We start from the raw sequence: 27,940 nt of genomic DNA on the forward strand, positions 1-27,940 counted from the left end.
GTTTGGAGCGTGAAACTGGTTTTCTATTAAGGTTAGGAATTAACCATACTTTCTCTTAGTCCTTTCAAAATGCTTTATTTTCTTTTAATCTCTAGTTATCAAGGTGACTGTGTTTCTCTTTTTCTCTTACCTGCCAATAACTCATGAAATTAGGATTTTGAGGGTCCACAGTTATAATGATTTAGAAAATGAAAAGAAGCAACATAATGCTTTTTAAAGGGGGATTAAAAATCAAGTCTGACTCTATGCATTTACCTAGAAAAGTCTTAGAAAATTTCTCCTGAAGAAAATGTTGCTCACTTGTAAATAATGGGTATTGCTTCTTTCTTGTTTCACTTTACAACCCTCAAACATTCATTGGAATTTTATTGTTTAGGCAGACACTTTTGTGTTAAATACCCTCACTTGTAAGAAAAAACAAAAAAACCCAAAACTACTTTATCCTAAATGAAAGTTTAGTATTAAAGGCTTATTTTCTATTAGAATAGAATTTCGGCATTAGAATTTTATTTAATGTATTCCTCAAATGAAAATTTTTCTTCCGACAGAGATTAATGCATCTGCCAATGACGGAAGCATTTGTCATTTTTGTGAACTTGACATCTTCTTCGCTCATCAATTCCCAACCAGGTCAAAAAGGCACAAACTATTCTGCAGAAAATTTTAGGTAGTTAGAAAGGCTGACATGGTATTATTGCTTGGGAGAAAATTAAGGAAGGGTGTAAATAATACCATTTTTTGTTATTACTGTTATTTCCAGAATCAAAAGTTATGTTTTTTGTTGAATGTTCTTGAGTGACCTATTACATACCAATTGGATACGTTTCCTTGCCTTCATCATTTAATCATTGTTTTATTATTTATCCAAATGCTCTGTCAGTGCTGAAGTAGAAAACAAGGTTAATTGTATAAATGTATCTTAAGAAAACTTCAGTAGATTCCAATGGTTGCTCTATAACCAACAACTCCCAATATTTGGTGGCCTAAAGCAAACATGGTTTTTTTTTTCCTTAAGATTTTGTGGGTTAGGAATACAGGAAGGATGTGGCTTAATTCCCATGGCATCTGCTGGGATGGCTGGGGCTGAAGGATTCACTTCCTAGGTGGTATCTTCACTCATGTGTCTGGAGCTGTGGTGCTCTTTTTTTTTCTTTCTCTCTCTCTGTCTTTGTCCCTGTCCCCCCAGCTCCTCTCTCTCAATGTATGGAACTTCATCCTCCAGAACCTTCATCCTGTGACTTGGGCTTCTCAAAGCAGGTTTTTCCCTAAATAGTGGTGCTTCTTACAAGGCAGCTGAGAGCTCCAAGAACAAGAGTTCTCAGAGACTGAGGCAGGGTATGGAAGGCTTCTTCTAAGCTAGCTTCAGATGTCCACATTTCATTCACCAGGAAGTCAAGAAGGAGGGGGAATGCCGCTCTACCTCTCAATGGGAATAATTACCAAGCATCTGTGACCCTTTGAAATCTGTCACATACTCGGTATGCTTAGAAAATTTCTTCATCCCTTTCTCTCCAGAAAACAGGGCGTGACAAGCTAGGGAAAGAAACACCAACTCTCTGCAAAGCTTGAAACTTCAATCTCAATATTAGACAAATGGGAACAAAGTGAGGTACTTAACCACAAAGAAAAGACCAAAAGTCGAACTTTTTTTTCCCCTCAAGAAGAAGGCAGGTGTTGGAATGGAAAGTAAGTTTAAAAGGCACTTCGCGGAACACTCAAAAGTCACCTGTCTGTCAATCTCACACAGACAAAGACTTTGTAGTGGGTTGCAAATGCCACGATGGGAGGCCATGTCAACCAGGAGTTTTGATGAGACAAAAGGGGTAAATCGACCCAGGAAATGGAAACCTCAAGAGTATGTTTCATTGGTTGCTTTACCTCTCTAGCAATTCTCAAGTGCTCTGAAGAATTTAGCACTTTCACACACACAAATTTGGCATTTGTGGTTACCACTAGTTTGTGAAATAACCTAAAAAATAAAAAAAAATCTTTTTATATAAAGGAATGATAGATGTAATACATATTTTAAGTTTTCCCATAATCCAACAGGATCATTGGTACTCTAACAGCCATTAAATACATTTTTTTAAATAAGTCTAGCAATTTTCCTCCTTGTCATTGTTTCCTTGTTATTTGTGTCATCCTCTTCTCTTCCCTGTTTTTTGGCTTTTTGTTTTTGTTTTTTGTTTTTGTAATTCTGAACAGTTCTAATTTATCTGAATTTAAGTATTCCTAGTGTCCAACAGTCTTAATTTTCAAGGATGGGATTTTAGAATTATTTTTCCTTTCTCCTTTCCATTGTAGTCCATCATCTCATCCTCCTTCTCAGCATCATCACAGCAATCATCTTTTTTTTTAAAACAAGTTCGTCACACCTCATCATCATTATCTTTTTTTCCCTTTAAGTCCTCTTTGATGAGTGGCTCTAAATTGCTGAAAATGACAAACGAAAAGCCATTGCTAAATCTGTATTTCTCCACATTGTTCCCTTAGGCAGATGCTCACTCTCCTGCTCTTCATATTATACATTAATTCACAGAGTGAATGTTTCTGATCATTTTAGTTAGCTGTGTGTGTTCTCTGACCTTTTCACCCATTTCTTCTATGAATTCTGTACTTTTAAATAGTTATTCATTCAGGAAGTGGGTTTCATGTTACTACTGTATGGCTACCATCGCAGCACTAATTTCTGGTCATATGAAGTATAACTTGATTAATGAAGGGTTGGTGCCCTTAAGAAATATGGAGAATAGTACAAGAAAAAGAATGTATATGTGTGTATGCTTGGGTCACGTTACCATAAAGCAGAAATCGGCACAATATTGTAATTCAACTATAATAAGAAAAAGAAAGATTAAAATTAAAAAAGGAATAAAAAAATAAAAATAAAAAATTAAAAACAAAAATTAAATATAAAATTTAAAAAGTCTAGCAAAAGAGGAAGAAGAGCAAAGAACCATTGCAGAACACATGAAATGCCATGGTACAAGCATGCGTTAGCAGTTCAGGGGAGTCAGTGCACATTTTTCTTGTGGACCAAAGAGAGCAGGCAGTGATCATCTTCTCCAAAAAAGAGGCCAAATAAAGACCTTTACTATCATATTAAGGACTCGAATTTATTCTGTAAACAACAGCTAGATGGAGAATGACAAAGGCAAATAGGCATTTAGAATTTTTTTTTTTCATAATCCAATGTTAAAGTCCAAGATCTTTTTTTCTCTTTTTTTCTTTTTTTTTTTTTTTTTTTGGTCTTTTTGCCATTTCTTGGGCTGCTCCCCGCAGCATATGGAGGTTCCTAGGCTAGGGGTCCAATCGGAGCTGTAGCCACCAGCCTACGCCAGAGCCACAGCAACGCGGGATCCGAGCCTCGTCTGCAACCTACACCACAGCTCACAGCAATGCCGGATCCTTAACCCACTGAGCAAGGCCAGGGATCGAACCCGCAACCTCATGGTTCCTAGTCGGATTCGTTAACCACTGCGCCACGACGGGAACTCCAAAGTCCAAGACCTTTATCTTCCATTTTGTGAAAGCTTTCAACATATCTTTTATAAAATTGCCTATCTGTCCACACATGCATGTATATGTGTCTGGTGCTTTTCCTTGTCCGCATCATTCCAGATAAGACATCTGAATGGGTTTGCCTCCATAAATACCTTTACTTATATTTTAGAATAAATCCTCAAAAATATTTTACTATGAAATAATTGTTATTTATGGCCTTCCTTACATATGGGCTATTCCTTCCATAGACATATGGGCTATTTTGAACAAATATTTATATCTGAAAAAGATACATATTTGAGTAATACTATGAATAATTATGGTAATAAGCATTTGTTGGTATCTACTAATTTTCTAGGCCCTCTACTAGTTATAGATATTTTCTCATCTTGTTCTACAATAATACTTTAAGGTAGGTATTATTATTATTATCTATATTTCATACATGAGAACACAGAAGCACAAAGATGAAGTTACTCGACCCAGGTCCCACAGTCAGGAGGTGGAGCATCAATGATTCCAACATAGGCACCAGGATTCTAGAGTGTATAGACCATTTCAAATAGGAGACACCAAAATTATGGTACCCAGAGCCACATAATAGATATTATCCTATATTCTGATCATTTCTAAGCACATCATGTTTACTCTTTTCTTCTTTTTTATTTAGCTGCTTTATCCTGAAAATTTCTAAATATCTCATTTTGCTGCAACAGCCTATGCTAAATGTGTCTTTCTTTGATTTATTGTAATATAATTTGAATTCAGTAAAATGTGCATATCAATGTACTGCCTGATGAAATTCTATAAATAACACCTATTAATATGCACCCATACCAACTCCATCCAGATCAAGACATATCTCTTGAGGGTTTCTCGGAAATAACCACCTATGTACCTAGAGATGGCCACCATCCTAAACTCTATCACCATAAATTAGTTTCGTTTTCTTCCTAAATTTCATATAAACAGACTTATACAGTGGGTATATTTTTGAGTCGTATTTTTCTCACTCAACATGTTTGTTGTTGTTGTCATTTACCCATGTAGTACATGTAGCAGCACTTTTTCTCCGCTTTACAGTATCCTCTTGTGTGAAGATACCACATTTTTTAAATCACTTGTACCATGGGGAGCTATTTGGATTATTTTCAGTTTGAAGATATCATGGATACATCTCATGCATTCTTTTTTTGTGTATATATGTGCTTGTTCCTTTCCAAGGAGCAGAACTTCTAGAACATAGAAGAGGGTGTGTCTAATTTTATTAACGTGTACAAAAAATTGTTCAGAGTAATTTACTATTTTATTTATACTCCTACCAGCAACATAGGAGAATTATAATGTTTCCAGTACATATAAGTCTTTCTAATTTTAATTTCTGATGTTTCATTTTGGTTTTAATTTCCATCTCACTGAGCTAAACTGGATCATGATATAAAGAGCAGATTGTGTATTGCAAGAGGAAACCCAGTCCTTTAGAATTTTGATTTTTGTTATTGAATTAAAAATTTTTCTCTTAGTTCTATTTTAGGGTTTCTCTTTTCCATTGAATGGTCTCCTCTCTTCACAAATTATATCCACCTTTTCCTTTCAATTATTCAACATATTGTTAATTATTGTATTAAAGTCCTTGCCTGCTGATTTTGATAACTTGCCTTTTTACACATCTGCTTCTAATGACTCTTCCTCTTGGTTCTGAATCACATTTTCCTCCTCCAACGTGCTTGTAATGTATTTTATTATATTCTGAGAATTGTGTATAAATAGTTATTCGACTAAATACATATGTTTTGTTTATTTCTCAGAGAATGCAAGCCATTTTCTGTGCCTTTCAGCTTTGTTGAGGATTGATCATTCAGATTCCTCCCAGGGCTGGAGCTGGGTTGAATATATAAATAGACTGAGTTCACCTGTGATTAACTCAAGCCCCAGTCCCCTCAGGTGCCATCTCTTTGAAATAGTCACTATTTGTGGAGGGACAGGATTGGCAAAAATTTCAGATATTGTTAGTTCACCTTTAGATTCAACTCTGATGTACTGCAGAATCCAATAACCTTGATAATGCACTGTCATTTCTTTCTGCTCATCAGCCCTAATGTTGTTTTATGAGCAAAACTAAAGAATGATAGAGGGGAATTAATGACCAATTCCTTGTCCTTATATTTGACTCTCTTCCAGTTGCAGTCCATCCTCTCAGCCTACGCTGTTGTCAAAAGCCCAGGTGATTTCCTTCTCTGCATACAAATTTCTCCGAAGTCATTTGCATTCCCACCTGTATCTGTATCAGGCAACTTTCTCCAAGTGTGAATGATGCTATGGCTCTGCCTACCTATTAAACTCTTTCTTTACTCTGGAATTTAGTCCAATGCTACTTCCTTTCCAGTTCCAACAACCCACAATATTTAGAAGTACAGAAGTATACTTTACTTCTGTAGAAGTCAGTTATAAAGATCATGCACTACTATTTCTGCTAATGATAGATAGCTTAAGCATGCTCATTTGAGTTAACTCGGTTGTGTCCACTTTAGAATTCAGTTACAGGGGGTAAATAGCCAAGCCAGTTCTGATCCCCACCCTCCTCTTTCACATTCTCATCTCCTTGGTTATGGACCCAGTCTCTAATGTGCCAGTTATCATGCTGGCACTGGGAGATAGTTATATCTTCATACTACTCTGGTCTTTGTTTTGGCTTAAGGAGAAGCATCTCACCTGATCCCTGTCATGCTAAGCTACCAGGTAATTCTAATGATTTACAGATATTAGATCCTTGTAATTTGTATCTACTTTGCCCTCTTCGCTCTCTCTGAGTCATATCTCTTTTCCTCCCAGGGGTCTAAGCTAATGCTTTCCTTCATTGCTATGGAGTATAAAAGACTCTGAGAACCTGTGCTCTGGACCATCTGCCTAGATCACTCAGTCAGTCATTGCCTAGGTACTGTTTAGATGCACATGCCTCCTAAGGCACAAGAACCTGCTTAGACTACACAAAGTGGAAGTCACTCTCTTCTCAGATTCACCCAAACCTATGTAGAATTTCTTTCAAGCTGACCCTGGGGAACTCAGCCCACTGGAGAGCAGCAGACATAGATTCACATTGGCATCTGTGCACTTTTCTAATTCTTTCATATCTCTCCAAAATACCACCCCCTCCTCCTATAACTCAACAAAAATCTCCCCCTTCCACACTGGCAGAAAAGCTGTTCTCACATTATAATCTGGAATTTATTCCTGTTTTATGGTTTATGTTATTAACCCACATTAATACCATAAGCCATAAAACCATAAACCATTTGCTTTGGATCTTAAAATGAGGAGTCACCCATTTGAAATTCAAGAAACTCTTTTTTTCTCGTTCTTGAACTTGAGGTGTTATTTTTAAAATTATTTTTTCTGTTAAGGGCTTAAGTTTTTTCTTCCTGTATTTGCCTTTCACATTAATCAATGAATAATATAAAGCTCTTCTGTGACCAGAATAGTAGGGCTAGGTTAATGGTGCAAAGAAGCATAAGAACACAATTTCTAGGAGTTCCCGTTGTGGCCCAGTGGTTAACGAATCCGACTAGGAACCATGAGGTTGTGGGTTCGATTCCTGGCCTTGCTCAGTGGGTTAAGGATCCAGCATTGCCATGAGCTGTGGTGTATGTTGCAGACGCGGCTCGGATCCCTAGTGGCTGTGGCTCTGGTGTAGGCTGGCGACTACAGCTCCAATTCGACCCCTAGCCTTGGAACCTCCATATGCTGTGGGAGCACCCCAAGAAATGGCAAAAGACAAAACAAACAAACAAAAAAAAACCCAAAAAAACAATTTCTAAAACTTCCATATATTACTTCTATTGGCCAGGTGTCTGTCAGGAAAGAGAAACATACTCACAATGAACGAATGAAGAGCATTTAAAGAAGTAAGCTTTCAGTAGGTATAGGTATGTTTGAGAGAATCCCACCTAAGGTAGTGAAGCAAAAGGAAATTATCATCATTAAGAGGGAAGTGAATGGTTTTTAAGGAGAGTGGCTATGCTGTTTTATTTAACTATGTAAGAAAGACATGAACATGTTTATAAAACCACAAATAGTTTACCATAGCTAGAAAGCAGTCTTAATCTGGATCTGTGAACTACTAGCATCACATTAAGACTTTGAAAGATTATGAGAACCTGGTAAATAGTAAGGAATTTATTTCAAGATCCTCAAGTTCTCTAAATTTGATGTGCCTGAGAATGTGCCTTCCATTAAGTCCTCAAGCTGGATGGAGTTTTGAGATATTACAAACTATGCTGGAATGTTGTAAATTCCAATGCATTCTGAAGTGAGGCATTCTCCAGGGTGTTCATCCCACCAAGGCCACTGTAGGAGTGTGTACTGCGCATGCGACTGTCTTGAGTTTCCAGGAAACCAAACACCTGGAGTTCAAGGGTTGTGAGGAGCTGCTAATTAGACCTGGTTCACAGGGGACCCAAAGTGCCTAATTCCAATCCCCGTCCTATTAAATGGTGCCTATTCCCCATAAATGCAGAGCGGGGGGTAGGAGAGAAGTAAAAAGTCTTGTCAGGGCGGATGGGGAGGGTCTACCCCGGGGTCCTCCACTAAGAGACACCTGGGAAACCTGCTCGCTGGCGTGGTTGGGGCTGCTGGAGGCCCGCGCAGGAGACCAAATGCGCATGCGTGTGCTGTGCAGCTCCCGGGAGCAAAGGGAAACGAGCAGCAGCCCGGAGCCAGGCCAGGCCAGGCCCGACCCAGTTCAGAGGAGGTGAGTTTACTCTCTGGGACTCGTTGGGGGGAGAGAGGCGTCTGCCCATGTCCACGCTCGCATTGGCACAGAGACTGTCATTCATTCTGAAGTGAGATATGTTTGGAGCACTAACGCCTTGATAGGTGAGACCTCCTGGTCATAGAACGAGAGATACCTGGAGGTTCTGGTTCATGGAGAGGTCCCGACCCCATCAGCAGCACGACTTGATGGGGACTAACTGGCAGCCCCAGTGCTATAGTGTAGTGCAAAGGGGGTCCTCCCCACCCACCCTAGGACACTCTCCAAGTGGTTTATCGAGGCTGGCTGAACTGTAGCTTATTGCACATGTGCAGGCTGTTAGGTGGTTAAAGAGCCTGCTCTTAGAGCATCTACACCTGTGGCAGTGCCGCCTCTTCCTCAGCATACGTCTGTGGCTACATGGCAAGATCCTCAAGACAGTGGACTGAGGAAGAACACAGTTGAGCCTGGTTTGCGGGTACGTGCACAGTTTGATGGTGCTAGCCAGAAAAGAACTTTTACCATTTGTCAGGGGTATCCTTGGACTGCAGCAAGAAAGCAGTGGGTATCCTGTTGGCTAAGTCTTCACGATACTATATCTAGAGGGCCTGAAAGAGAGTTGGCAAGAAGCATAAATGTACACTGATTCATGAATAGTGGCCAGAGTTTGGATAGAATGGTCAGATAATTGGAAGGAACAGGATTTAAGGACCAGGAATAGTATTTAAGTTGGTTATAAGTATTGTCTTCTCAGAATGGGCCTGGAGTATATCTAAGATACATGTGTCCTATGTGAATATTCATGAAGAGCATCTGACCAGGCTTTCATAAGCAGGTGGACAGTGAGACATGCTGTAGGAATGTCATTGTGACTCTACCTCAGTGCTTGTTTGCGCGCGCAGTGTGTTAATGAGAAGAGTGGCCACGGTGGCAAAGATGGAAGTTACGTGTATTCTAGACAACCTTGGCTTGCCTCACCAAAGTTCATCTGGCTAACTCCACTGCCAAGTCCCTCATGTGCTAACACCAGAGACCAACACTGACCCTCTTTCCTCTGGTTAGGGAGGGTAGGGTTGGGTTGAACAGCCAACCACGTTAACATGAAGGGGGCAGAAATTTCCTCTCATTGGAATAAATATTTATTCTAGATATAGATTGTCTTTCTTGGACATCCTGAATCCCTTATTTCCCATCATTGTATCCTTTATACATTACTTTTAACAAAGAAACTCTCTTACAGTGAAAAGAGAAAACAGTCCGATGCTTAAGGGATTCATTACAGGATGGTGCAGTGGTCAGTAAATTACTTCCACATGGCGCTGACTAGGTGACAACCACTTGTAAATTTGAGGTACTATCCTCACATTCGCTAAGCTCTGAACCAATAACCAGAATCTAATTCTTATTTCCCCACATTCAGAATATAGCCACCAAGGACGTGGTACTTTTCATTATTTTCATTAATGACCCTCTTGTAAAGATTTGCTTTCAAGCTCGCTAGCTCTGCTTTTGGCAGATTGAGAATTTTTGGTTTCCAAGCGAGGCACACACTCACAAGGGCACAAAATAATGGTTCAGTTGACTTCGATGCTGAGGCTACCAGTTGATTATTGGGGCTCTTCCTGCCCTTGAAGTAATGAGAATAGAAGGGAGTTGGTAGACTGATTGTGGTGACTGACCAGAGAGTGAATGTGATTGATCTTATTACGCAGGAGGCATATCTGAAACCCAGGAGTGTCTCTGGGGTGCCTCTTAGACTTCTGCTTCAGATGAAAATATTCATGGAGTTCCCCTCATGGCTCAGTGGAAACAAATCTGACTAGCATCCATGAGGATGCAGGTTTGATCCCTGGTCTCATTCACTGGGTCAAGGATCTGGTGTGACTATGGCTGTGGCGTAGGCCAGCAGCTACAGCTGTCATTCAGCCGTTAGCCTGGGAACCTCCATATGCCACTGGAGCAGCCCCCCCCCCAAAAAAAAAGAAAGAAAAATTCATGGAATTTCAAGCAAAACAGTAATAATTCTAATAAATGAAAACTGCCAAGGCTCAGCTGCCACAGGTAGAAGAAATATTTGTATCACTCAACCCTACCGGCTGAGGAACATGAAAGTTATAAATTCTAATTAGCACTTCAGGACCAGTTGAAGAAACAAATGTAACAAACCGATCGTGTTTATGTTTGTTTGCGGGCTTGTTTTTGTTGTTATTTCTATATTTAATCAATTTCCCACTTTTTTTCCTCTTCCTTTCTATTTCATCCAAGTATGTTAGTAGTAGTTAAATATATCATTTAACCTGAGTTTTCAGTATAATGGAGTAGCACTGTGACTCAATTTAGAAGACTAAAAAATACCCAGATATGGAACCGGTTACTAATGTAATGAAGGATATGTTTGGGTATTTAACAACGTAGTGGACTTGGTGGATGAGTTTTATTCAAGGCAAAATGTTAAATAAGAAGACTGCCCTCTTAAATGATGAAGCATACAATCCGGAATAATGACATAACTTCCAAACATCTTCATTCACCAGCTTTCACATCTCAAAAACACATAAAGCAAAAGTGGTGGTAGAAATTCGCAGTAGTTGTAGATGAATTTAAATAAACTGTCAGTTCATGACTGATGAGGTAGACCAAATATGTAATATAATAAATGTATTATATGTATGAGTTCATGTAATATAATAAATCATGTGGTTGATCTAATCGATGTATTTCAAACACAGTACGGTGACAAGAAAGAATATTTTTCTTTGTTTCGTCCCATGAAACTCTTAAAACAACCAGTTATACATTAGGCCACCAAGAAAATCTCAGTTAAGTTCAAAAAGGTAGCAGTCATATATATCATATCATATTGATAACCTAAATAACCTCAATATTCTTTCATTTCATATTCCTCTAACTTCCCTGTTTGTTTTAGCAAGCACTTTGCTGTTCAAATACTTAATAGAGAAATTGGAGAAAAAGAATGTAAATGCTTAGGAGGAAATTGCTTCTGGTTTCTGCAGTGGAAGGGCTAGAATCAAGTTGTTGGATATTTTCCCCCTAGGGAATAAAAATAATGCATTCCTCCTCTTACTTAAAACAAACAGAACCATTTACAAATCTTTCATTTTCTCTTAATAAGCCTTCAGATCAACTCAGGCTAGTATTAACAAGAGAACTTTCCCTGGGGAAAGATAATTTGGAAAAATTATTGCTTCATCCTATTTTGCTTCTAAATTATTTTATTCATTATCAACCAGGTATCATAATATCCTAGACTAAATTAAACAGACTTCAATTATAAAGATGGAGTGTCCGAGCTACTGAGTAGGATGAATCACATAAAAGAAAGAAGAGTCTACTTAGGTCCCCCGAATTTCAAAATATTTAAAAAGTTGTTGATCCTGCTCAACATTCTGGGTGAACTAAGTGGACAGATGTTTCTGTGTATAGTTGGGTTTTCACAAAATGTGTATCCTTTATTCCTCTAAGCATCCTCTCCCTAGAAATGTATTTTTTCCTATGTTCTACAAGTGTATTTTGTTTCTATGTAACAATATGCATTTGTTGATCCATTTAATTCTTATGTGTTCATATTAAGGTACTGCATAATCTTTTTACTCAAAAATAATGGAAGTGTAATATACAAAATTAACCAAGCATGAATGTGAACTGCTGTGCAAATCTGAGTATAATGAGCAGCTCAGGAAAAGTATCAAATGCCATAGGAATTTAGTTTTTCAGCAGTATTTCATGAAGACCTAATCAGTGTCAGTACCATTCCAGATACTAGAGATAAAACAGTGGGCAAAACAAAATACCATGCCTGCATTGCCAGGTTGCATTGCAAGTATTTATTGATATGTCAGTCTTGAGTAAATTTTGAGTATGTTAGTTGCTCATGTCTTACTCATCTTTGTATCTCACTAGTGCAGCATTTGGCATGTAGGATTTACTCCTAAATAGTAAAATGTACATGTATATATATACATATACATATGTATAATATTACTAGAAACAAATGAGTAAATACAAATTTTCCTTCTAGCTCTAATTAAAAAAAAAAAAACACTTCTAAACCTAATTATCTACTCTTAATTAAGATTAAAAAAAAAAAAAAACCCTCTACATTGGTTCCTCCTAGTTGTCATTATGGAGAGTTTATAGGTTTTATTTCCTTCAAAAAAAATTTTTTTTTTTCTTTCTGTCTGTTGAGAACTGCACCCACGGCACATGGAAGTTCCCAGGCTAAGGGTCCAATTGGAGCTGTAGCTGCCCGCCTACACCACAGCCACAGCAATGCCAGATCCAAGCCGCGTCTGCAACCTACACCACAGCTCACAGTGACGCCAGATCCTTAACCCACTGAGTGAGGCCAGGGATCGAACCTGCAACCTCATGGTTCCTAGTCGAATTTGTTTCCGCTGTGTGATGATGGGAACTCCTCCTCCAAAATTTTGAATGAGAGAACAAAGATTTTCCATTAAGCTTTTAATGAACTAAAAAGCAAAATTGCTTTAAAGGGGCAAAAAGCAGCTTGGTATGCATAATTTAAAAAGAACTTGCTTGGTCACAGATGTGTGTGTAATTATGTAAAATAGATAAAATATAAAAGTCAACCTGTAGCACATCATATTAATAATTATAACTTTATTACTTATTACATGACAGTTATTCTAAATGCTATATATACTTTTTTGTTATTTAAATCTCAACACTGTTTTCATCTTTATGTGTAAGTAAATTTGGAAATACGTAGTAAGTACATGCTTTTCTATCAAAATCAACATAAAAATACTTATTTTCCGGATTGATTAAATACAGTATGAGAATTTGGAAAGCTAATCAAAGATCTGTTTCCCAACTTTTAACTAGACCCAGAGCGGTGAGTTTTAATCTCTAAAGAACACATAATCCTTGATTCAAGCAGTCCTGATGAGGAAAACAACTAAAATATTTGCAACCCATTTCATAAGGCTGACCAAAATCAGGCAAAGATGTAACGAAAAATAAAAACTGTCATTAAATTTTAGGTATAAAAGCAATTGCAAATACCCTTAATTCAAGCAAGTAAAATCATTACAAATTAGGAATAAGTGCATTTTATTTAGCAAGGCAAAGATGACACAAAGAAACAAGTAAATACAACTTCACAGCATTTAGAAATTTGCTGATGTAATTGATGACATCATCGACGTAAAATTTGATTTGTACACTGTGTGTTATTAACATACCCTTTGATTATCAGCATAGATTAATTAAAAACATAAAATACAATAAGTGTGGCGAATATTAGAGGGAACTTAATAGCCTTACCCATTTTGCATGGGTCACGTGCTCTCTAGTTCTCCACACTCCCCCTCTTCATTCCTGTTATTTATTTGGCGGCGAAACCAAATGTCAGTTGCCGTTTTTCACTGTACTTGTGCTCTTACTTTTTACATTGGAGTTAAGAGAAATATTTCTCTCTCAAAATTGGAAAATAAAAGTGAGAGGGCAATATATTTTTTGAAGAAAAAGAGTAGAGCATGTATTTCTTTTTCTAGTTGAAGGGGATGATGCCTGTTCAGTGTGAAAACCAAATGTGTCTGTGTAAGAAAAATACAAAGTAAGATGTTACTCTGAAACAATTATTTTGGTCAGAATTATGATAAATAATTGCAAATATTCATGATTAAAAAATCTTTAATGCCCAAGATAAAAGAAAAAAAGTTTCACAAGTTTTTTTTTTTTTTTTTGTATGTGTGAAAAAAATAACAAGTACTACTGTGGAATGCAGTTGCATCTTAACTAAAACTATTCTCTGGCAGATAAGAGTATATATTGAATGTGGCAGAGACGATGAATCTGAGACCAGGAATAGTCATTTCTAATTTAATACTTAGCAGAAATGTACTTATCACATGTTAAACAGTTATCTGAGAATTTCCAGAGAAATCACATGAAAAAGTTTACATTGGCCATTTTTCTGCTGCAAGTGTTGAGAATAGAGATAGGAATAATTCTGCCTAGACAGCAGTATTTACCATGACAGATTCTTGTATGATCAAAAAATTTTGGACACGGTGCCCATAACAAGCACAGCATTAGGAACTAGCTTAATCTTTGTTTTGAAAAGCATCTTAGAAATTTTAACATAGACTGGTCAAAATGGATAAGAGTGCCTGCAGATGGTGCAGCTAAGGGATGTTTCTTCTAATCCTGGATCTGTTTATGGGACATAAATTCAGAGAGACAGCACTGTGCATTGTTGAATGAACATAAGTTCATTACAGCATTCCACAGCATACAATTGGGTTCAAAAGTTCAAAGTGAAAGCCTTCACATATCATATAGAATTCTATCAGCTGTAACAAATAGAAAATTCCAACTCAACTTGCCTTAAAAATAGGAAAATTAATAGTTTTGCATGAAGGAGGTTTAGAGAAAGGGAAAGATTTTGGATTGATGGCTTCAGCGTCTTGATGTGTCATTAAAGCCCATATGCTTCCTCAATGTAAGTTTTAAACTCAGGTTTTCACATGGAGCCTGATGGATGAGGTGCTGAACACATTTTTTTTTTTTAAACGTTAATATCCAGTGGAAGATGGGAGACCTTTCCCAAAACCAATCACTGGAAAGAGGAATTATGTGAAGACCATTAAAGCCTGCCCTAGAATCTAGAAGTTGGGTCATTTTCCCCTGAAATACATTAACAGTCAGAAGAAGTTGATTTTTCTAGAAGAAAAAAAAAAAAAATCTGGGTTCTATCAGGATGAAAGAGAAGGGAGAGAGAGATTAGGTAAGAACAGATACTGTTATCTGAGGTGTGTTCTCCTGGCTTAAAATGGAGACAGTTCAGTCTTGATTGATGAACTGCGAGCACACTGCGGTGGTTGGCTCTAGTAAACTGAGGTTAGGTGGTTTTCTTCTGAAGTGGTGCTGAATCCTTTTTTGGAAATTTTAAAGCAGTTGCAAATCAGCAAAACAGTGAGGAATAGATCAAAAATTTTTGGATGAACATTTTAACCGATTGAAATCCTTTGACAGTTTCTTAGCAAGGTCTTCAAAAGAATTTACAGCAGCCCACCAACGTATGCTTTCGTTTGCTCTTTCGTAGGGAAATGAGGACTCTGAGAACTTCATTAGACAGGGCAAAAACTGGTCTGCTTTCCTGAACAGAAGTTGGTTTTCAAAATGAAAGCAATGGCCTGGAGTTTCCGTAGTGGCTCATCAGAAACGAATCCGACTAGTAACCATGAGGTTGAGATCCCTGGCCCCGCTCAGTGGGTTAAGGATCCAGCGTTGCTGTGGTGTAGGTTGTAGATGCTGCTCAGATCCTGAGTTGCTCTGGCGTAGGCTGGCAGCTACAGTTCAGATTCGAGTCTGAGCCTGATAACTTCCATATGCCTATGCCGTGTGTGCACCCCTGAAAAGCAAAAAACAAAAAGAAAGTAACGGCCTGGGTTGCATTTCAGAAATTTGGGGGTTAAAAAATAATTAAAAAAAAAATTCTTTGATTTCAAACTTTATGAAAATAAACCATTATTTTCCAGTTCACTTTTCTCTCCTGAGTTTGAAAGTGTGAATGAAGAAGTACTAATGGATGTCATTGAATTAGAGGACCACATAGTTCTGAAACAAAATAATATTAGAAACCATTTTTATGAACATCTTAGTTGGTTCGCTAAAAATACAAATCATGTTGCCAGATTTTATCCATGTTCATAAGTAACTATATCTGTGCACCATACCTTTCAACTAGTTAACTGCTTAAAAATAAGAACTGCTCCAAAAGATCAGAACTGAAATTACTGGTTTTTATATTTTAGAACCACGGAAATTTGTCAGGTTTCACATCACAAATCAAAACAGTAACATGTCATAAAGGTTTTAAGGATTAAATATTACTCTCATTAAACTGTAATGTCCAGTATTACTCATGTTTTATTTTGCAGAATGCTTACACCGTGATTATATTTCTCTAGCAGTTGGATTTTTTTAAACAGATACTCTGCTTTTTGTGTTTCAGTTACTGCCTGTAGACATTTAATTTGCTGTTTTGGGTCCGAATGAGTTGTTTTATCTTAAACCTCCCTGAGAATTGAACTAAGGACTGGGAAATGGTGCTGCCTTGACCCTGGGAAGATTGCTTTCTTAATCCCAGGGCTGTGTTGAGGCTGTTTCTTTGGCGATTTTCGTTTTCTGATGGCGCTATCTTCGGATTGTTCTAGGGGTTATCAAATGTAATGATGACTTCTCAGTTTTTTTGCCTGGCCATGGAGCGCTCGGGTCCTGTGTGTGTCTGTGAGGGTGTTTTTTTCGAACATCAGAACTGGTAGACTGAGTTAAAAGATTGCTCTGCCTAAAGTGGGGGGGCCTCATTCAGTCTGTTGAAGAGGTTATTTTCTTCTGACTGCTTCCAGCAGGGCCATTGGTGTTTTCCCTGCCTTCAGACTTGAACTGAAATGTCAGTTCTTCCTAGGTCTTGAGACTGCTGGCTTTCGCACTGCATAGACCATTGGCTGTCCTGGTTCTCAAGCCTTCCTTTAGACTGGGTAGAACTAAACCTTCAGCTCTCTCGAGTCTCCCATGCACATCTGGGACTTGCCAGCCTCTGTAATCACATGAGCCAATACCGTCTAATTTCTCTATCTCTCAGAAAACATATGTTCCTAGATAGATAGATAGATACATAGAGGGTGAGAGACAGGTATATATGAAGAGATTGATTAGAAGGGATTGGTTTGTGCAGTTATAGGACTGCCTTTGGCAAGCTAAGAAACAAGGGAAGTCACTCGTTTAGTCCTAGTCCAGGTCTGAAGGAAGGCCTGGGAATCAGAAGAGCTGAGGGTTTAGTCCAACATGAAAGCCAGCAGACTGGAGACCCAGGAAGAACCCATGTTGCAGTTTGAAGATAGATGAATTAGGTATATTATTGATTCTGTTTCTCTGGAGAACCCTGACTCCTACACTAGGCACCATTTTTTTTTTCTTGTCCTCTTGCTTCCAGGAAAAATTACACTAGGAAAGGCTTGGTTTCGTGCTTCTCTGGGCCTTAGCTGGACTCAACATTTCTGTATAGTTTCTTAGGGCATTACTTCTCAAGCTTGGGGACTTTGTTAAGATTCAGTTCTAGTACAATGTCTGGAGTAAGGTGTGAATCGGCATTGCTAGCAAGCTCTTGGCTGATACCAGTGCTGGCGATCCCAGGACCATTGTTAGAACAGTAAGGTGTATGAGGATTGCATTTTCACAAACTTTTGTCTTACCCCTCAACTTTGGCTATGTTTTAAGACTCCGTCTGTAGTCTTTGTCTACAGATTGGCATCTTGACATTTCAACACACAAGTTAGCTTAAACAAGACCTTATCTTTCAGAGCCATCTATTACCACCTAAAGACAGCTTAGAAAAACAGTGAGGGTGAGGCCTTCTTAGGAAATCATACCATACTCATAGAACAACAGTCGTATCTTTGAAGAAAATTATCAGAACTGATTTCCCACAATGTTCCCACAAACATTGTGACTTCTCTGATAGAATGAAGTTAGATATGAGACATTTTTCATTTGTACCCTTCATTTTATATTTATTTACTATCCTGTGGCATAATGAAATGAACAGAGGCTTCAGAGTAGACATAACTTTGGGAAATAACTTCTTTGGATTTCAATTGATTATCTGTCAAGTGAAATATAACACCCTAGTACCCCACCAGCCCTCTTTTATTTGGAGCCCTTACTAAAACTATAAATTTGCATAGCAGAGGCAATCGATTATAGAAAACTTTGGGTATTTTTATTTCTTCGTGGTATTGCCAAATTCGTGTAAGTAAGATTCAGAGAGGGAGTCTTAAGACTGACTTTTTTACAGTACAGAAGAGTTCCTTAATTCTCATTTTGCTTATCCCTTCACCCTCTTAAACAACACTTTAATCACCTATTTCCATATGAAGGGAAATACAGGAAGAAGTAAGGTAGAAGAAGCCTTACCAGAAGATGTTGCTATTTGTGCTTTTGTTCTGGAAACTCTTTTCTGGTTTCTTCGGAGTGAGATCACAGCCCTTCATCATTTCCACGATCTGCCTATAAACTCTGAAGAAACCCGCCTGTCTTGGTGCCCTGAGTCAAACCATGACATCTATTTCAATATTACTTAGCATAATTAATACTATTTGGAGTTCTTGTCATGGCTCAGAAGTTAAGGACTAGCATCCATGAGGATGCGGGTTAAATCCCTGGCCTTGCTCAGTGGCTTGAGGATCTGGCACTGCCATCAGCTGTGGTGTAGATGGCAGATGCAACTTGGATCCCACATGGCTGTGGCTGTTGTGAAAGCTGGTGGCTGCAGCTCCGATTGGATCCCTGGCCTGGGAACCTCCATATGCCACAGGTTCAGCTCTAAAAAGACATAAAAATCAATAAAGTTTAAATATTATTTAACTCAATAGTGGCTCTCTTGAATTTTAAGTATATAAAAATGATGTTATTTGGGGGGAAAAGAAATTAAGGGAACAGACTTTTTTTTTGTCTTTTTGCCATTACTTGGGCCGCTTCCGAGGCATAAGGAGGTTCCCAGGCTAAGGGTCTAATCAGAGCTATAGCCGCCGGCCTGTGCCACAGCCACAGCAACCCGGGATCCAAGCCACATCTTCGACCTACACCACAGCTCACGGCAGCGCAGGATCCTTAACCCACTGAGCAAGGCCAGGGATTTAACCCGCAACCTCATGGTTCCTAGTCAGATTCATTAACCACTGCGCCACAACGGGAACTCCAGAACAGACATAGTTATGCAATGACATGATGTGATTTTTCCCTCTAGCTACCAAATCCTAATTATATGTATAATTTATTTACATAGAAGTATGTGTTATAAAGATGCTCTGCTGCCTTTCCCTGTGTCTTTCTAGAAAGTAGAACTGGAGATAAAAATTATGTTGGCAGTAGTTTGGGAGGAAAGTACAAGCCTTCGAGCATTGAGAGTGAGGGAGAATGGAAAGAAGGCAAGAGATACAGTGGGATACATACAGCAAGTCAATAGGCAGACTTGTTTGCTTGGCCAAGTACGGGGCACCCCGGAAGGAAGGCAAAAGGAATTGAACTTGGAGTAATGTATAGGAGAGAGAAAAAAGAGCCTGTTTTATCTGACTGGCTCCTTCCTGTTTCCTCAGTGGTCACTGCTTATACTCAGGGGACTAAAGATGCTGGATTGCATCATCTGGCCTTTCAGCAACCGCTCAGATAACGAGGTCCCACACTCTGCAGTGGTTAATCCAAATTTGAAAATAGCAGGATTACCTCGTGCAACATTGACCAAGAGAAAGAAAGAGGCAGTTGCAGGAAACCTCTGAGAACTCTGTATTAGCATATCCAGGTATTACAGACTCTGTTGTGCATAGTATGTGTATAGCAGTTTAGTGACTTATCTAGAGTTTTAATTAAATCAGACTTTTAAACAATAAATCTCAATGCCTTCTGCTTATCCATCCTTGAAGAAATATCTCTATTGGCACAAATGCTTTGATAGAATAGCTACAAGATTTCTGGGATAATCTTACTTAAGATGTGGTTCTGCAAAGAAGCGTAAAAATATACTTTCGGTTAGCACTATATGGCAAATAAAAGTATTTTTTAAGTACTTTAAGAATGCTCTTGCAAAGAGGCGTAAAAATAGACTTTGGGTTAGCACCGTGTGGCAGATAAAAGTATTTTTTAAATGCTTTAAATAAGAATGCTGAAAGTTTTTTTTTAAAAAATTGAACTAGTTATTGTCTGGGTAAATACTCTGTAGAAGTTTTGCAGCTCACGGTAGGTAGTGAAGAATGCAAATGCTGACCTCAAGGTTTTCTTTGATAAGTAAATGACCAAACTGAATGACAGAAAAGCCCACACTGATGATGTATTCAATCTGTCTCAAGCCTGTGTCATTTTACTATCTCTAAGACACCCGTCTGCCTATAATTTTTGTGTGCTCTGAGTTCTTAATGTGCTGGCTTCACAGTTTTACAAGCACATTCGTTTGTGATTTCAGAGGAAAGTTAGGATTTCAGTGTTAGATTTTCATTGTGCTTCTGTAGCATTTCAGACTATGATTACAAGTCCACAAGAGATCTCTGAGAAAAAAAAAAATGATATAGTGAGATAGACAGCAAGCGTCTATTACCTGATTATAGAATGGGGCACTATTTTCAAAGCACAAGTCAGAATTTTTTGAAAAAAACCTGTGAAGCAGAGACATGAACTTCTATAAAATATATGGAATTAGAAACACGGGTAGCACTGTCACATGTACCAGCTGGGAGAATATTTCTGCCAACTTTGGAATTTGCTTTAAAAATGAATAGTTCTAACTTTAGGGAAAAACTCAACTGTTTGAATGCAGCGTTCATCCTGGGTCGCATCTGCCAGCATGGCAGACGAGGAGACGAGGTTATCTGTGAGGAAATTTTCACAACAGAAGCATATACTTTTAAAGAGAAGGAAGATCTGAAATGTGAAGGACCTGGGGAGAAATGGCATGTGCATGAGGTAGGGCATAATTACGATGTACAGTGTTTTAAGAGTTGTGTATTATTCTAGAGAGGGGTTAATCAGTTATTCAATATTAGAATCTTCGAAGGCAAAGTTCCAGGTGGAAAGCCAAGAGGAATGTAGGATACACATTTCTAAAATAAGAAAAAAAAATAAAAGCAATCATACGGACAAATAGGACAATCAGAAAAAAATTAGGTAATACGTTTAAATAGATTAACATCCACAGTGAAAAATGAATGATAAATAAATCAGAAAAAGGAAGAGCAGACACTGATTAGAGTTTAGACATAGAACTAGGAGAACATCATTTACAACAGGCATGTGAACAAAAAACCTAGAGCATCGCTCCCCCCACAGTTCTCCTGGTGTTAGGTTGTAACCTGCTGCAGTTGCTGACTCTCAGGAGAAACTAAGACGATAATGGGCTGAGCGTATTCTGTGCTTTGGACAAGCAGCCCCCTGGTTGTAATTGTCTCTCAGGAGAATTTCAACGACCTCCGATTCTTGCATCGTCCACTACACAGAAAAATACTAAAATCGTTAACTTGGACTGACTGGTTTAATTGACTTTGTAGCCCGAAGAACCATGTCATTTTTGGCAGAACGCTAACTGTTTTATTTAAACATGTAGAAACTGATATATTTTTTCTAAAAGCAAGTGATGCTGCTTTCCTCATTTTGTGTATGGGATGCAGATGTCCTTGCCAGTTATTGTCTTGTCTCAGGAACCAGTGATTGATATATTAGGAAGTGGTTTGACAGTAGCCTAGAGTGGAGCCTGTGAAATTGAATTGCCCCTGTAATTTTCTTTTCTTATTCTTTTACTATGTGGTTTCTCGGAGATGGTGAGGAGAGAAACATTACCGATTTCTACGATTCAGTGATTAAGGAAATTTAAAGTGAGTCTGTTGTTAACACGTTAAAACTAAAGTATCTCCAAGATTGAGGTTAATACGAAAAATGACCAAACATGTTGAGGCTTAATACAGTAAAATAAATGTTGTAAATATTTTCATTTCATTTTAACCACATGTACCCTTCACATAGGCGTATTTGCAAAAATATTTCTGTTTAACAAGAAAGCAGTAAATATGAGTATCAGATCAAACATAATCTGATTGGATGTAAAAAATTATAAGCTGACAAAAATAAAAAATCAATTAGACAAGTTAAAACTACTTTTCCAAGAATTCCCTTCCACCTATGGCTTTTTTTTTTTTTTTTTTTTTTTTTTTGCTATTTCTTGGGCCACTCCCACAGCATGTGGAGGTTCCCAGGCTAGGGGTCTAATCGGAGCTGTAGCCACCGGCCTATGCCAGAGCCTCAGCAACGCAGGATCCGAGCCGCGTCTGCAACCTACACCACAGCTCACGGCAACGCCGGATCCTTAACCCACTGAGCAAGTGCAGGGACCAAACCCGCAACCTCATGGTTCCTAGTCGGATTCGTTAACCACTCGCCAGGACGGGAACTCCTCATCTATGGCTTTGAATAAGGGTTGGCTACAGGAGAAATAGTGAGCTCTAGAGGGCAGAAATGAATCAGCTGCCCATAGCTCCTATAGTCGTTGTCAGGTACCAGGTGCCACTGTGTCTAGTGCAGGTCGCTCTTGGTGTGCCTGCTTGTCTTGTTGGCTTGACACAACCAGTGAAAGCACTAAATGTGGCCAAACTTCCTTTGGCAAGAGACCTAGTCCTCCTTCCCCCACCATCAGAGGACTTTAAGCTCCCTTTACCTCTTTCCCTGATTGTTTGCTTCCAAGGAATGGCTGGTCTTCCTAAGGACTTAACTCCAACACTTCTCAATCTTTTCAGACCTATAACCCAGGCATAAGTCCCAAAGGGCTCCAGAGGGTAGGGTCAAAAGTATAATCTGTGAGGAGGCCCAAACCACAGCACAATGCCAAGATTTTGTTACATTTATATTGATACAGAGCTGAGGGACATATCTGGGGGTGGATATCAAGCAGTACTGAATCAGGGTAGAAAGAATAGAAACTTGGATTTGGCTGAATATATTAAAGTGGATGCACTAAGCAGCGACTCTGGATCCATTTTGTTAACTTGGGCAGCTTGGAGTAGCCCTAACAATTTCCTTTGTTGGTTGACTGAAACTTAGACCCAACATTGACCCATACTGGAAAAAGAGTTGAATTGGGCCCAAATCTTTTGTGTAACAAGAAGCAGCTATCTAAAGGTGTAAGGGTATCATAATTCTAAACTGGATTCAACATACAAATTATAAACCCAACTCCTAACTCTTTCTTCCAGAAGGGTCCAGAGAACAGTTCCTTCACCAAGGTCATGAGAATAAGCATCAGCATGCTTGAAGGTCTCTGTCATAGCTGTCGTTGGTAGGTGATAAATGACAGTGGGAACTGCCATTATCAAACTCAAGACATGATTTCAGCAGAGATGGATAGGTCCCCAGAGTACAGGAAGCCAAGGGGTGGCACAGAATAGCCAGAAACAAGTTGGATGTAGTGACCATTAATAGGCAGCAGAGTGGGAGTAAAGTATAGTGGTCTGATGCCCAGAGATTGCTGGTGTTGGCAAGTTGATCCAGCTCTTCTAGAACTGAAATATATGAAGCAACCCATGAAAGTATTACTTAACTTGAACATCTGGACAGTTTCTGGTTTGGTAAACAAAAGTCTGAATTTGATGCCTTCATCCAATCCCAGAATTTAGGCCATTCTGACTACCCTGACCTTTGAATGGAAGACTGGGTTTCCTTGAGGAAGGTCCTTGGTATGTGGCCAAGAATGTACACTGTTAACATTTATTTTGACTGAAGACAGGATTTGACTCTGCCCTTGCGCAACTCAGCCTCAACTTACCTTAAACTAAACCCTGATGGGCATTGTCTTTGTATAAGTGTTGATATTTTGTTCATCACTGATTTTTGCCCTGACTAACCTGATTTTTAAAATAGTTCATGCAAATATCATTTATCTTAATGACTGAGTTTTTTGCCACCCCATAACATTTTGTACCAGAATGTAGTGTCTCACCCACTTCCAAAATTTATCCAGCTCCTTGCAGATTTCTTCCAGCTTCTCTGATTCTGGGACAGACACAAGCACAGTTCTGGAATGAATGGTACTCATTTCTTCTGAAGATTTCTCTCATGGTGAAGGTTGGAGGTGGTGAGAAATAGACATGGGTATGGGTTTGAATTTATCCTCACACTGCCCTGCTTTGTGTTGTGCTTTGCAGCCCAACTTATGGTCCTGCTGACTGACAGTAAATTCATGCCCACCACTAGATGTAGAAGTGACAGCTTTTTGTAGATTTCTGCACCAGATGCTACAGTTGTGTATGATCAGATCCCTGTAGTAAACCCTTTATTATATATAGCTCATAGCAGTTCTCTGCTTGAACCCTAACTAGAGTACCCTCAGAGTACCTGGTTGCTTTTTCTCTAGATTTTTTTTCCCCTTAGAGGTTCTTCGGTACTCTCTGAACAGAGAATTTTTTGATTCCACTGTGATAACTTGCCAGAAATGTACAGACATGTTTGAATTTCAGCAGCATATATTGCTTGAGTTATTTGCCAGCAGAATTTTTAGCTCCCATTTATGTAAGCATCTGTCACATCCTCTCTGCTCAACAGATGTGACTAGACATATCTGGCTTTCTATTTCTCAAGCTGTAAACCCTAATATTTTATAGTTCTTTGAAATGAAACCACAATTAATAGATAACCTAAGATATGTCCTTCAGAGGTACTCAGTAAATAGTCTCTCCTATATGTTTCTCCACCAAGGAGTTGAAAGTTATTTTTTAATATTTACATAGAATCATACTTCTCACCAAGCATCCTTTTTTCTAGGTGAATGATCTACTCCTAAAAAAAAAAAAAAAGATTTTTTACACTTGCCATCTGTATTAACTTGCTAGGCTTGTTTTACACAGTGCTGCAAACTGAGTGGCCTAAGACAAGAAATCTACTATCTTGAAGTTCTAGAGGCTGCAGGTCCACAGTCAAGGTGTTGGCAGGGCCATCCTCTCTCTGAAAACTTAGGGGGAATCCATCCTTGTCTCTAGGTAGTTCCTGGTGGCTTGCCACGCTTGGTTAAAGCTGTATAGGTCCAATTTCTGCCTTCAGCATCATATGGTCTTCTTCGTGTGTGTGTATGTTTGTGTGTCTGTGTCTGTCTGTCTTGATATAGCTATCTTTTTATAAGGACACCAGTCATACCGGATCAGGGGCCCACCCTTCTCCAGTGTGAACTCATGTTGCTTAATTGCTGCCCTCACTACCCCATCTGCAAATAAGGTCCCGTTCTGAAATACTGAGGGACCTCAACCTATCTTTTAGGGGGAGGGGTTCATCTAAGCCCTTGATGCCATCATGGTCAGCCTCCTAGGTCTTACCTTGCCATTGTCTTTAAAATGTTGTGCTAAATATCAAAATACTCTTAAGTTTTTGTTTTTTTTTTTTTACAGAAATCTAAAACCATCTTTATTTTCTTTTTTTTTTTTATTTTCCCACTGTATAGCAAGGGGGTCAGGTTATCCTTATATGTATACATTGCAATTACAGTTTTTACCCCCACCCTTTCTTCTGTTGCAACATGAGTATCTAGACATAGTTCTAAAATACTCTTAAGTTTTAATCAGATCAGAATATAGTGGGATTATTACTTTATTCTGCTATTCCCTTCATTATTTCATTTATCTGACAAATATTCAGTGAGCTTCTATTCCATTTCTCACATGGTGCTTGTGCTCCACAGTGGGAAAGAGACAAAGTTGCCATCTTCCTGGAGTATGCATTTTAATTATGGGAGGTTGACAATCAGCACATAGACTTACACTAGAATTTCAATGATCTCTATGTGCTAAGAAGAAAAATAGAGCAGGGCAATTGAAAAGAAGTGATGGGGATGTTATCTGAGAAAAGAATGTTTTTGAGAAAGCAAGAAAAAAGGCTCTGAGGTAAGAGTGTGGTGCATATGGGGAATTGCAGGTGCAACAGGGAGGCCATATTGGCTGGAGGACAAGAAGGAATGATATGAAAGGAAGACAGAAATGTAATCATAGCCTAGGAGGCTAGATTGTGGACTTCTATCCTAGATGTGAATTTAGTTGAAGAATTTTAAGCATCTGATAAAACGTATTTTAAAGAGTTATTCTGGTTCTGTATTGAGATCGGGAGGTTGTAGAACAATAGAGAAAGCTGAGATAGTTGTTCGGGAGCCTCTTACAGTAGCACAGGTGAGAGATAATGGTACTTGGACTCATGTGACAGTCATAGTGGTGATAAAGAGGTTAGAGTGGCATGCATTTTGAAGACATAGACCCTCAGAATTTGCTGATGGATTGAAGAGTAAGTGAGGGTAAAAGGTGAGTATTTGATAGACCTCTGGTATTTAGATGTTTAGAAGAAAAAGAGGGCTCTTTGGAAGATATTGAGAAGTGGCCCTTGAAGCAAAATTAAACCAACAGTGAGATCCAAAATCCAAATAAAGAAGGTGTATTAAAAAGAAGAATGTGGTCAAAGGGGCAAATGCTACTGTTCGATCCGGTAGCTTGAGGACAGAGAATTGACCATTGGAGGTCATTGCTGATGTGGCATGAACAGTTTCTGGAATTTCAAGAGAAAGTGTGAGCTAAGGTAAAATTGTGAATGAAGACAATCCTTATGATAATCACTACTGCAACCCAAATCATTACTGAAACACATTCCCACCAGTTTCATTTCCACTGGTTAACTCCTTTCCAATTTTCTCACCAGCTGTTTCTGAAGCTTTCCAGATGGCTAATGGGCAGGTTCCCAGAAGCAATTTCCTAAATGATTGTCCACTCAGCCTCCTTATCTGTTCTCTGCTCACTAGTTATAAATACTAGTTTTCATAAAACTAGCTCAAACAGAGAATTTTCCAAAAATATTTTATATGAATTTCATAAAACTAGAAAACTAAATTCACTTTAGTTTTATTTTATAATTTTTAAATTGAGGTATACTCGATGTACAGTATTCTGTAAGGTTTCAGATGTACAACATAGTGATTCACAATTTTTTAAAATTACATTCCATTTAGAGTTATTATAAAATATTGGCTGAATTCCTTGCGTTGTACTATATATCCTTGTAGCTTATTTACTTTATACATAGTAGTTTGTACCTCTTTATCCTCTACCCCTTTTTTGCCCCACCCTTTCCATCTCCCCACTGGTAACCACTAATTTATTCTCTGAATCTGTGAATTTATTTATTTTTGTTATATTCGCTGTTTTGTTGTATTTTTTACATTCCACATATACGTGACATTATATGGTATTTATCCTTTTCTGATTTATTGCTGTTAGCATAATATACTCCAAGTCCATCCATGTTGCTGCAAATGGCAAATTTTCATTCTTTTTTATGGCTAAGTAGTATTCCATTGTGTGTGTATGTGTGTGTGTGTGTGTGTGTATAGCACATCTTCCTTATCCATTCATTTGTTGATGGACACTTAGCTTAAAACATATCTTGGCTATTGTAAATAGCACTGGTATGAACTTGGGGTGAATGTATCTTTTCAAATTAATGTTTTTGTTTTTTTTCCCCGATATATACCCGGGAGAGGAAATGTTGGGTCATATAGTAGCTCTATTTTTATTTTTTGGAGGAACCTCATGTTTACCGTAGTGGCTGGACCAGTTTGCATCCCACCAACAGTGTACTAGGGTTCCATTGACTCCACATCCTCACCAACATTGGTTATTTGTGTTCTTTTTGTTGATAGACCTTCTCAAAGGTGTGAGGTGATATCTCATTGTTTTGATTTACATTTCTCTGATGACTAGCAATATTAACCATCTTTTCATGTGCCTCTTGGCCATCTGCTTTGGAAAAATGTCTCTTCAGGTATTCTGCCCATTTTTTAAGTCAGGTTTTTTGGGTTTTTTGATGTTGAATCATTAGAGCTGTTTATATATTTCAGATATTAACTCCTTATTGGCATCATTTGCAAATATTTTCTCCCATTTAGCAGGTTGTCTTCATGATGTTGATAATTAACTTTGCTCTGCAAAAGCTTTTAAGTTTAATTAGGTCCCATTTGTTTATTTTTGCTTTTATTTCTTTTGCTTTAGAAGATAAAACCAAAAATATATTGCTGTGATTTATGTTAAAGTGTTCTATCTGTTATCTTCTAGGATTTTTATGGTTTCAGGTCTTAGATACACG

General features: G+C 38.3%; 1 long non-coding RNA gene across 4 annotated transcripts in view; it reads left to right on the forward strand.

The window, feature by feature from the left end:
* The first annotated feature begins 8,162 nt into the window (after positions 1–8,162).
* The window catches only part of LOC110259475 (uncharacterized), a 531,787-nt gene continuing 512,009 nt past the window's right edge, over positions 8,163–27,940 (forward strand). For all 4 annotated transcript variants that reach the window (XR_014838781.1, XR_014838778.1, XR_014838779.1 and 1 more), the window contains exon 1: positions 8,163–8,251. This is a non-coding gene — a long non-coding RNA (uncharacterized LOC110259475). The remainder of the gene's footprint in view (positions 8,252–27,940) is intronic.

This window comes from Sus scrofa, chromosome 2 (genome assembly GCF_054392235.1).
Source record: "Sus scrofa isolate SSC_HxYL_T2T_F1_AM1 chromosome 2, Sscrofa_HxYL_maternal_Yorkshire_Landrace_v2.0, whole genome shotgun sequence".
NCBI lineage: Eukaryota > Metazoa > Chordata > Mammalia > Artiodactyla > Suidae > Sus > Sus scrofa.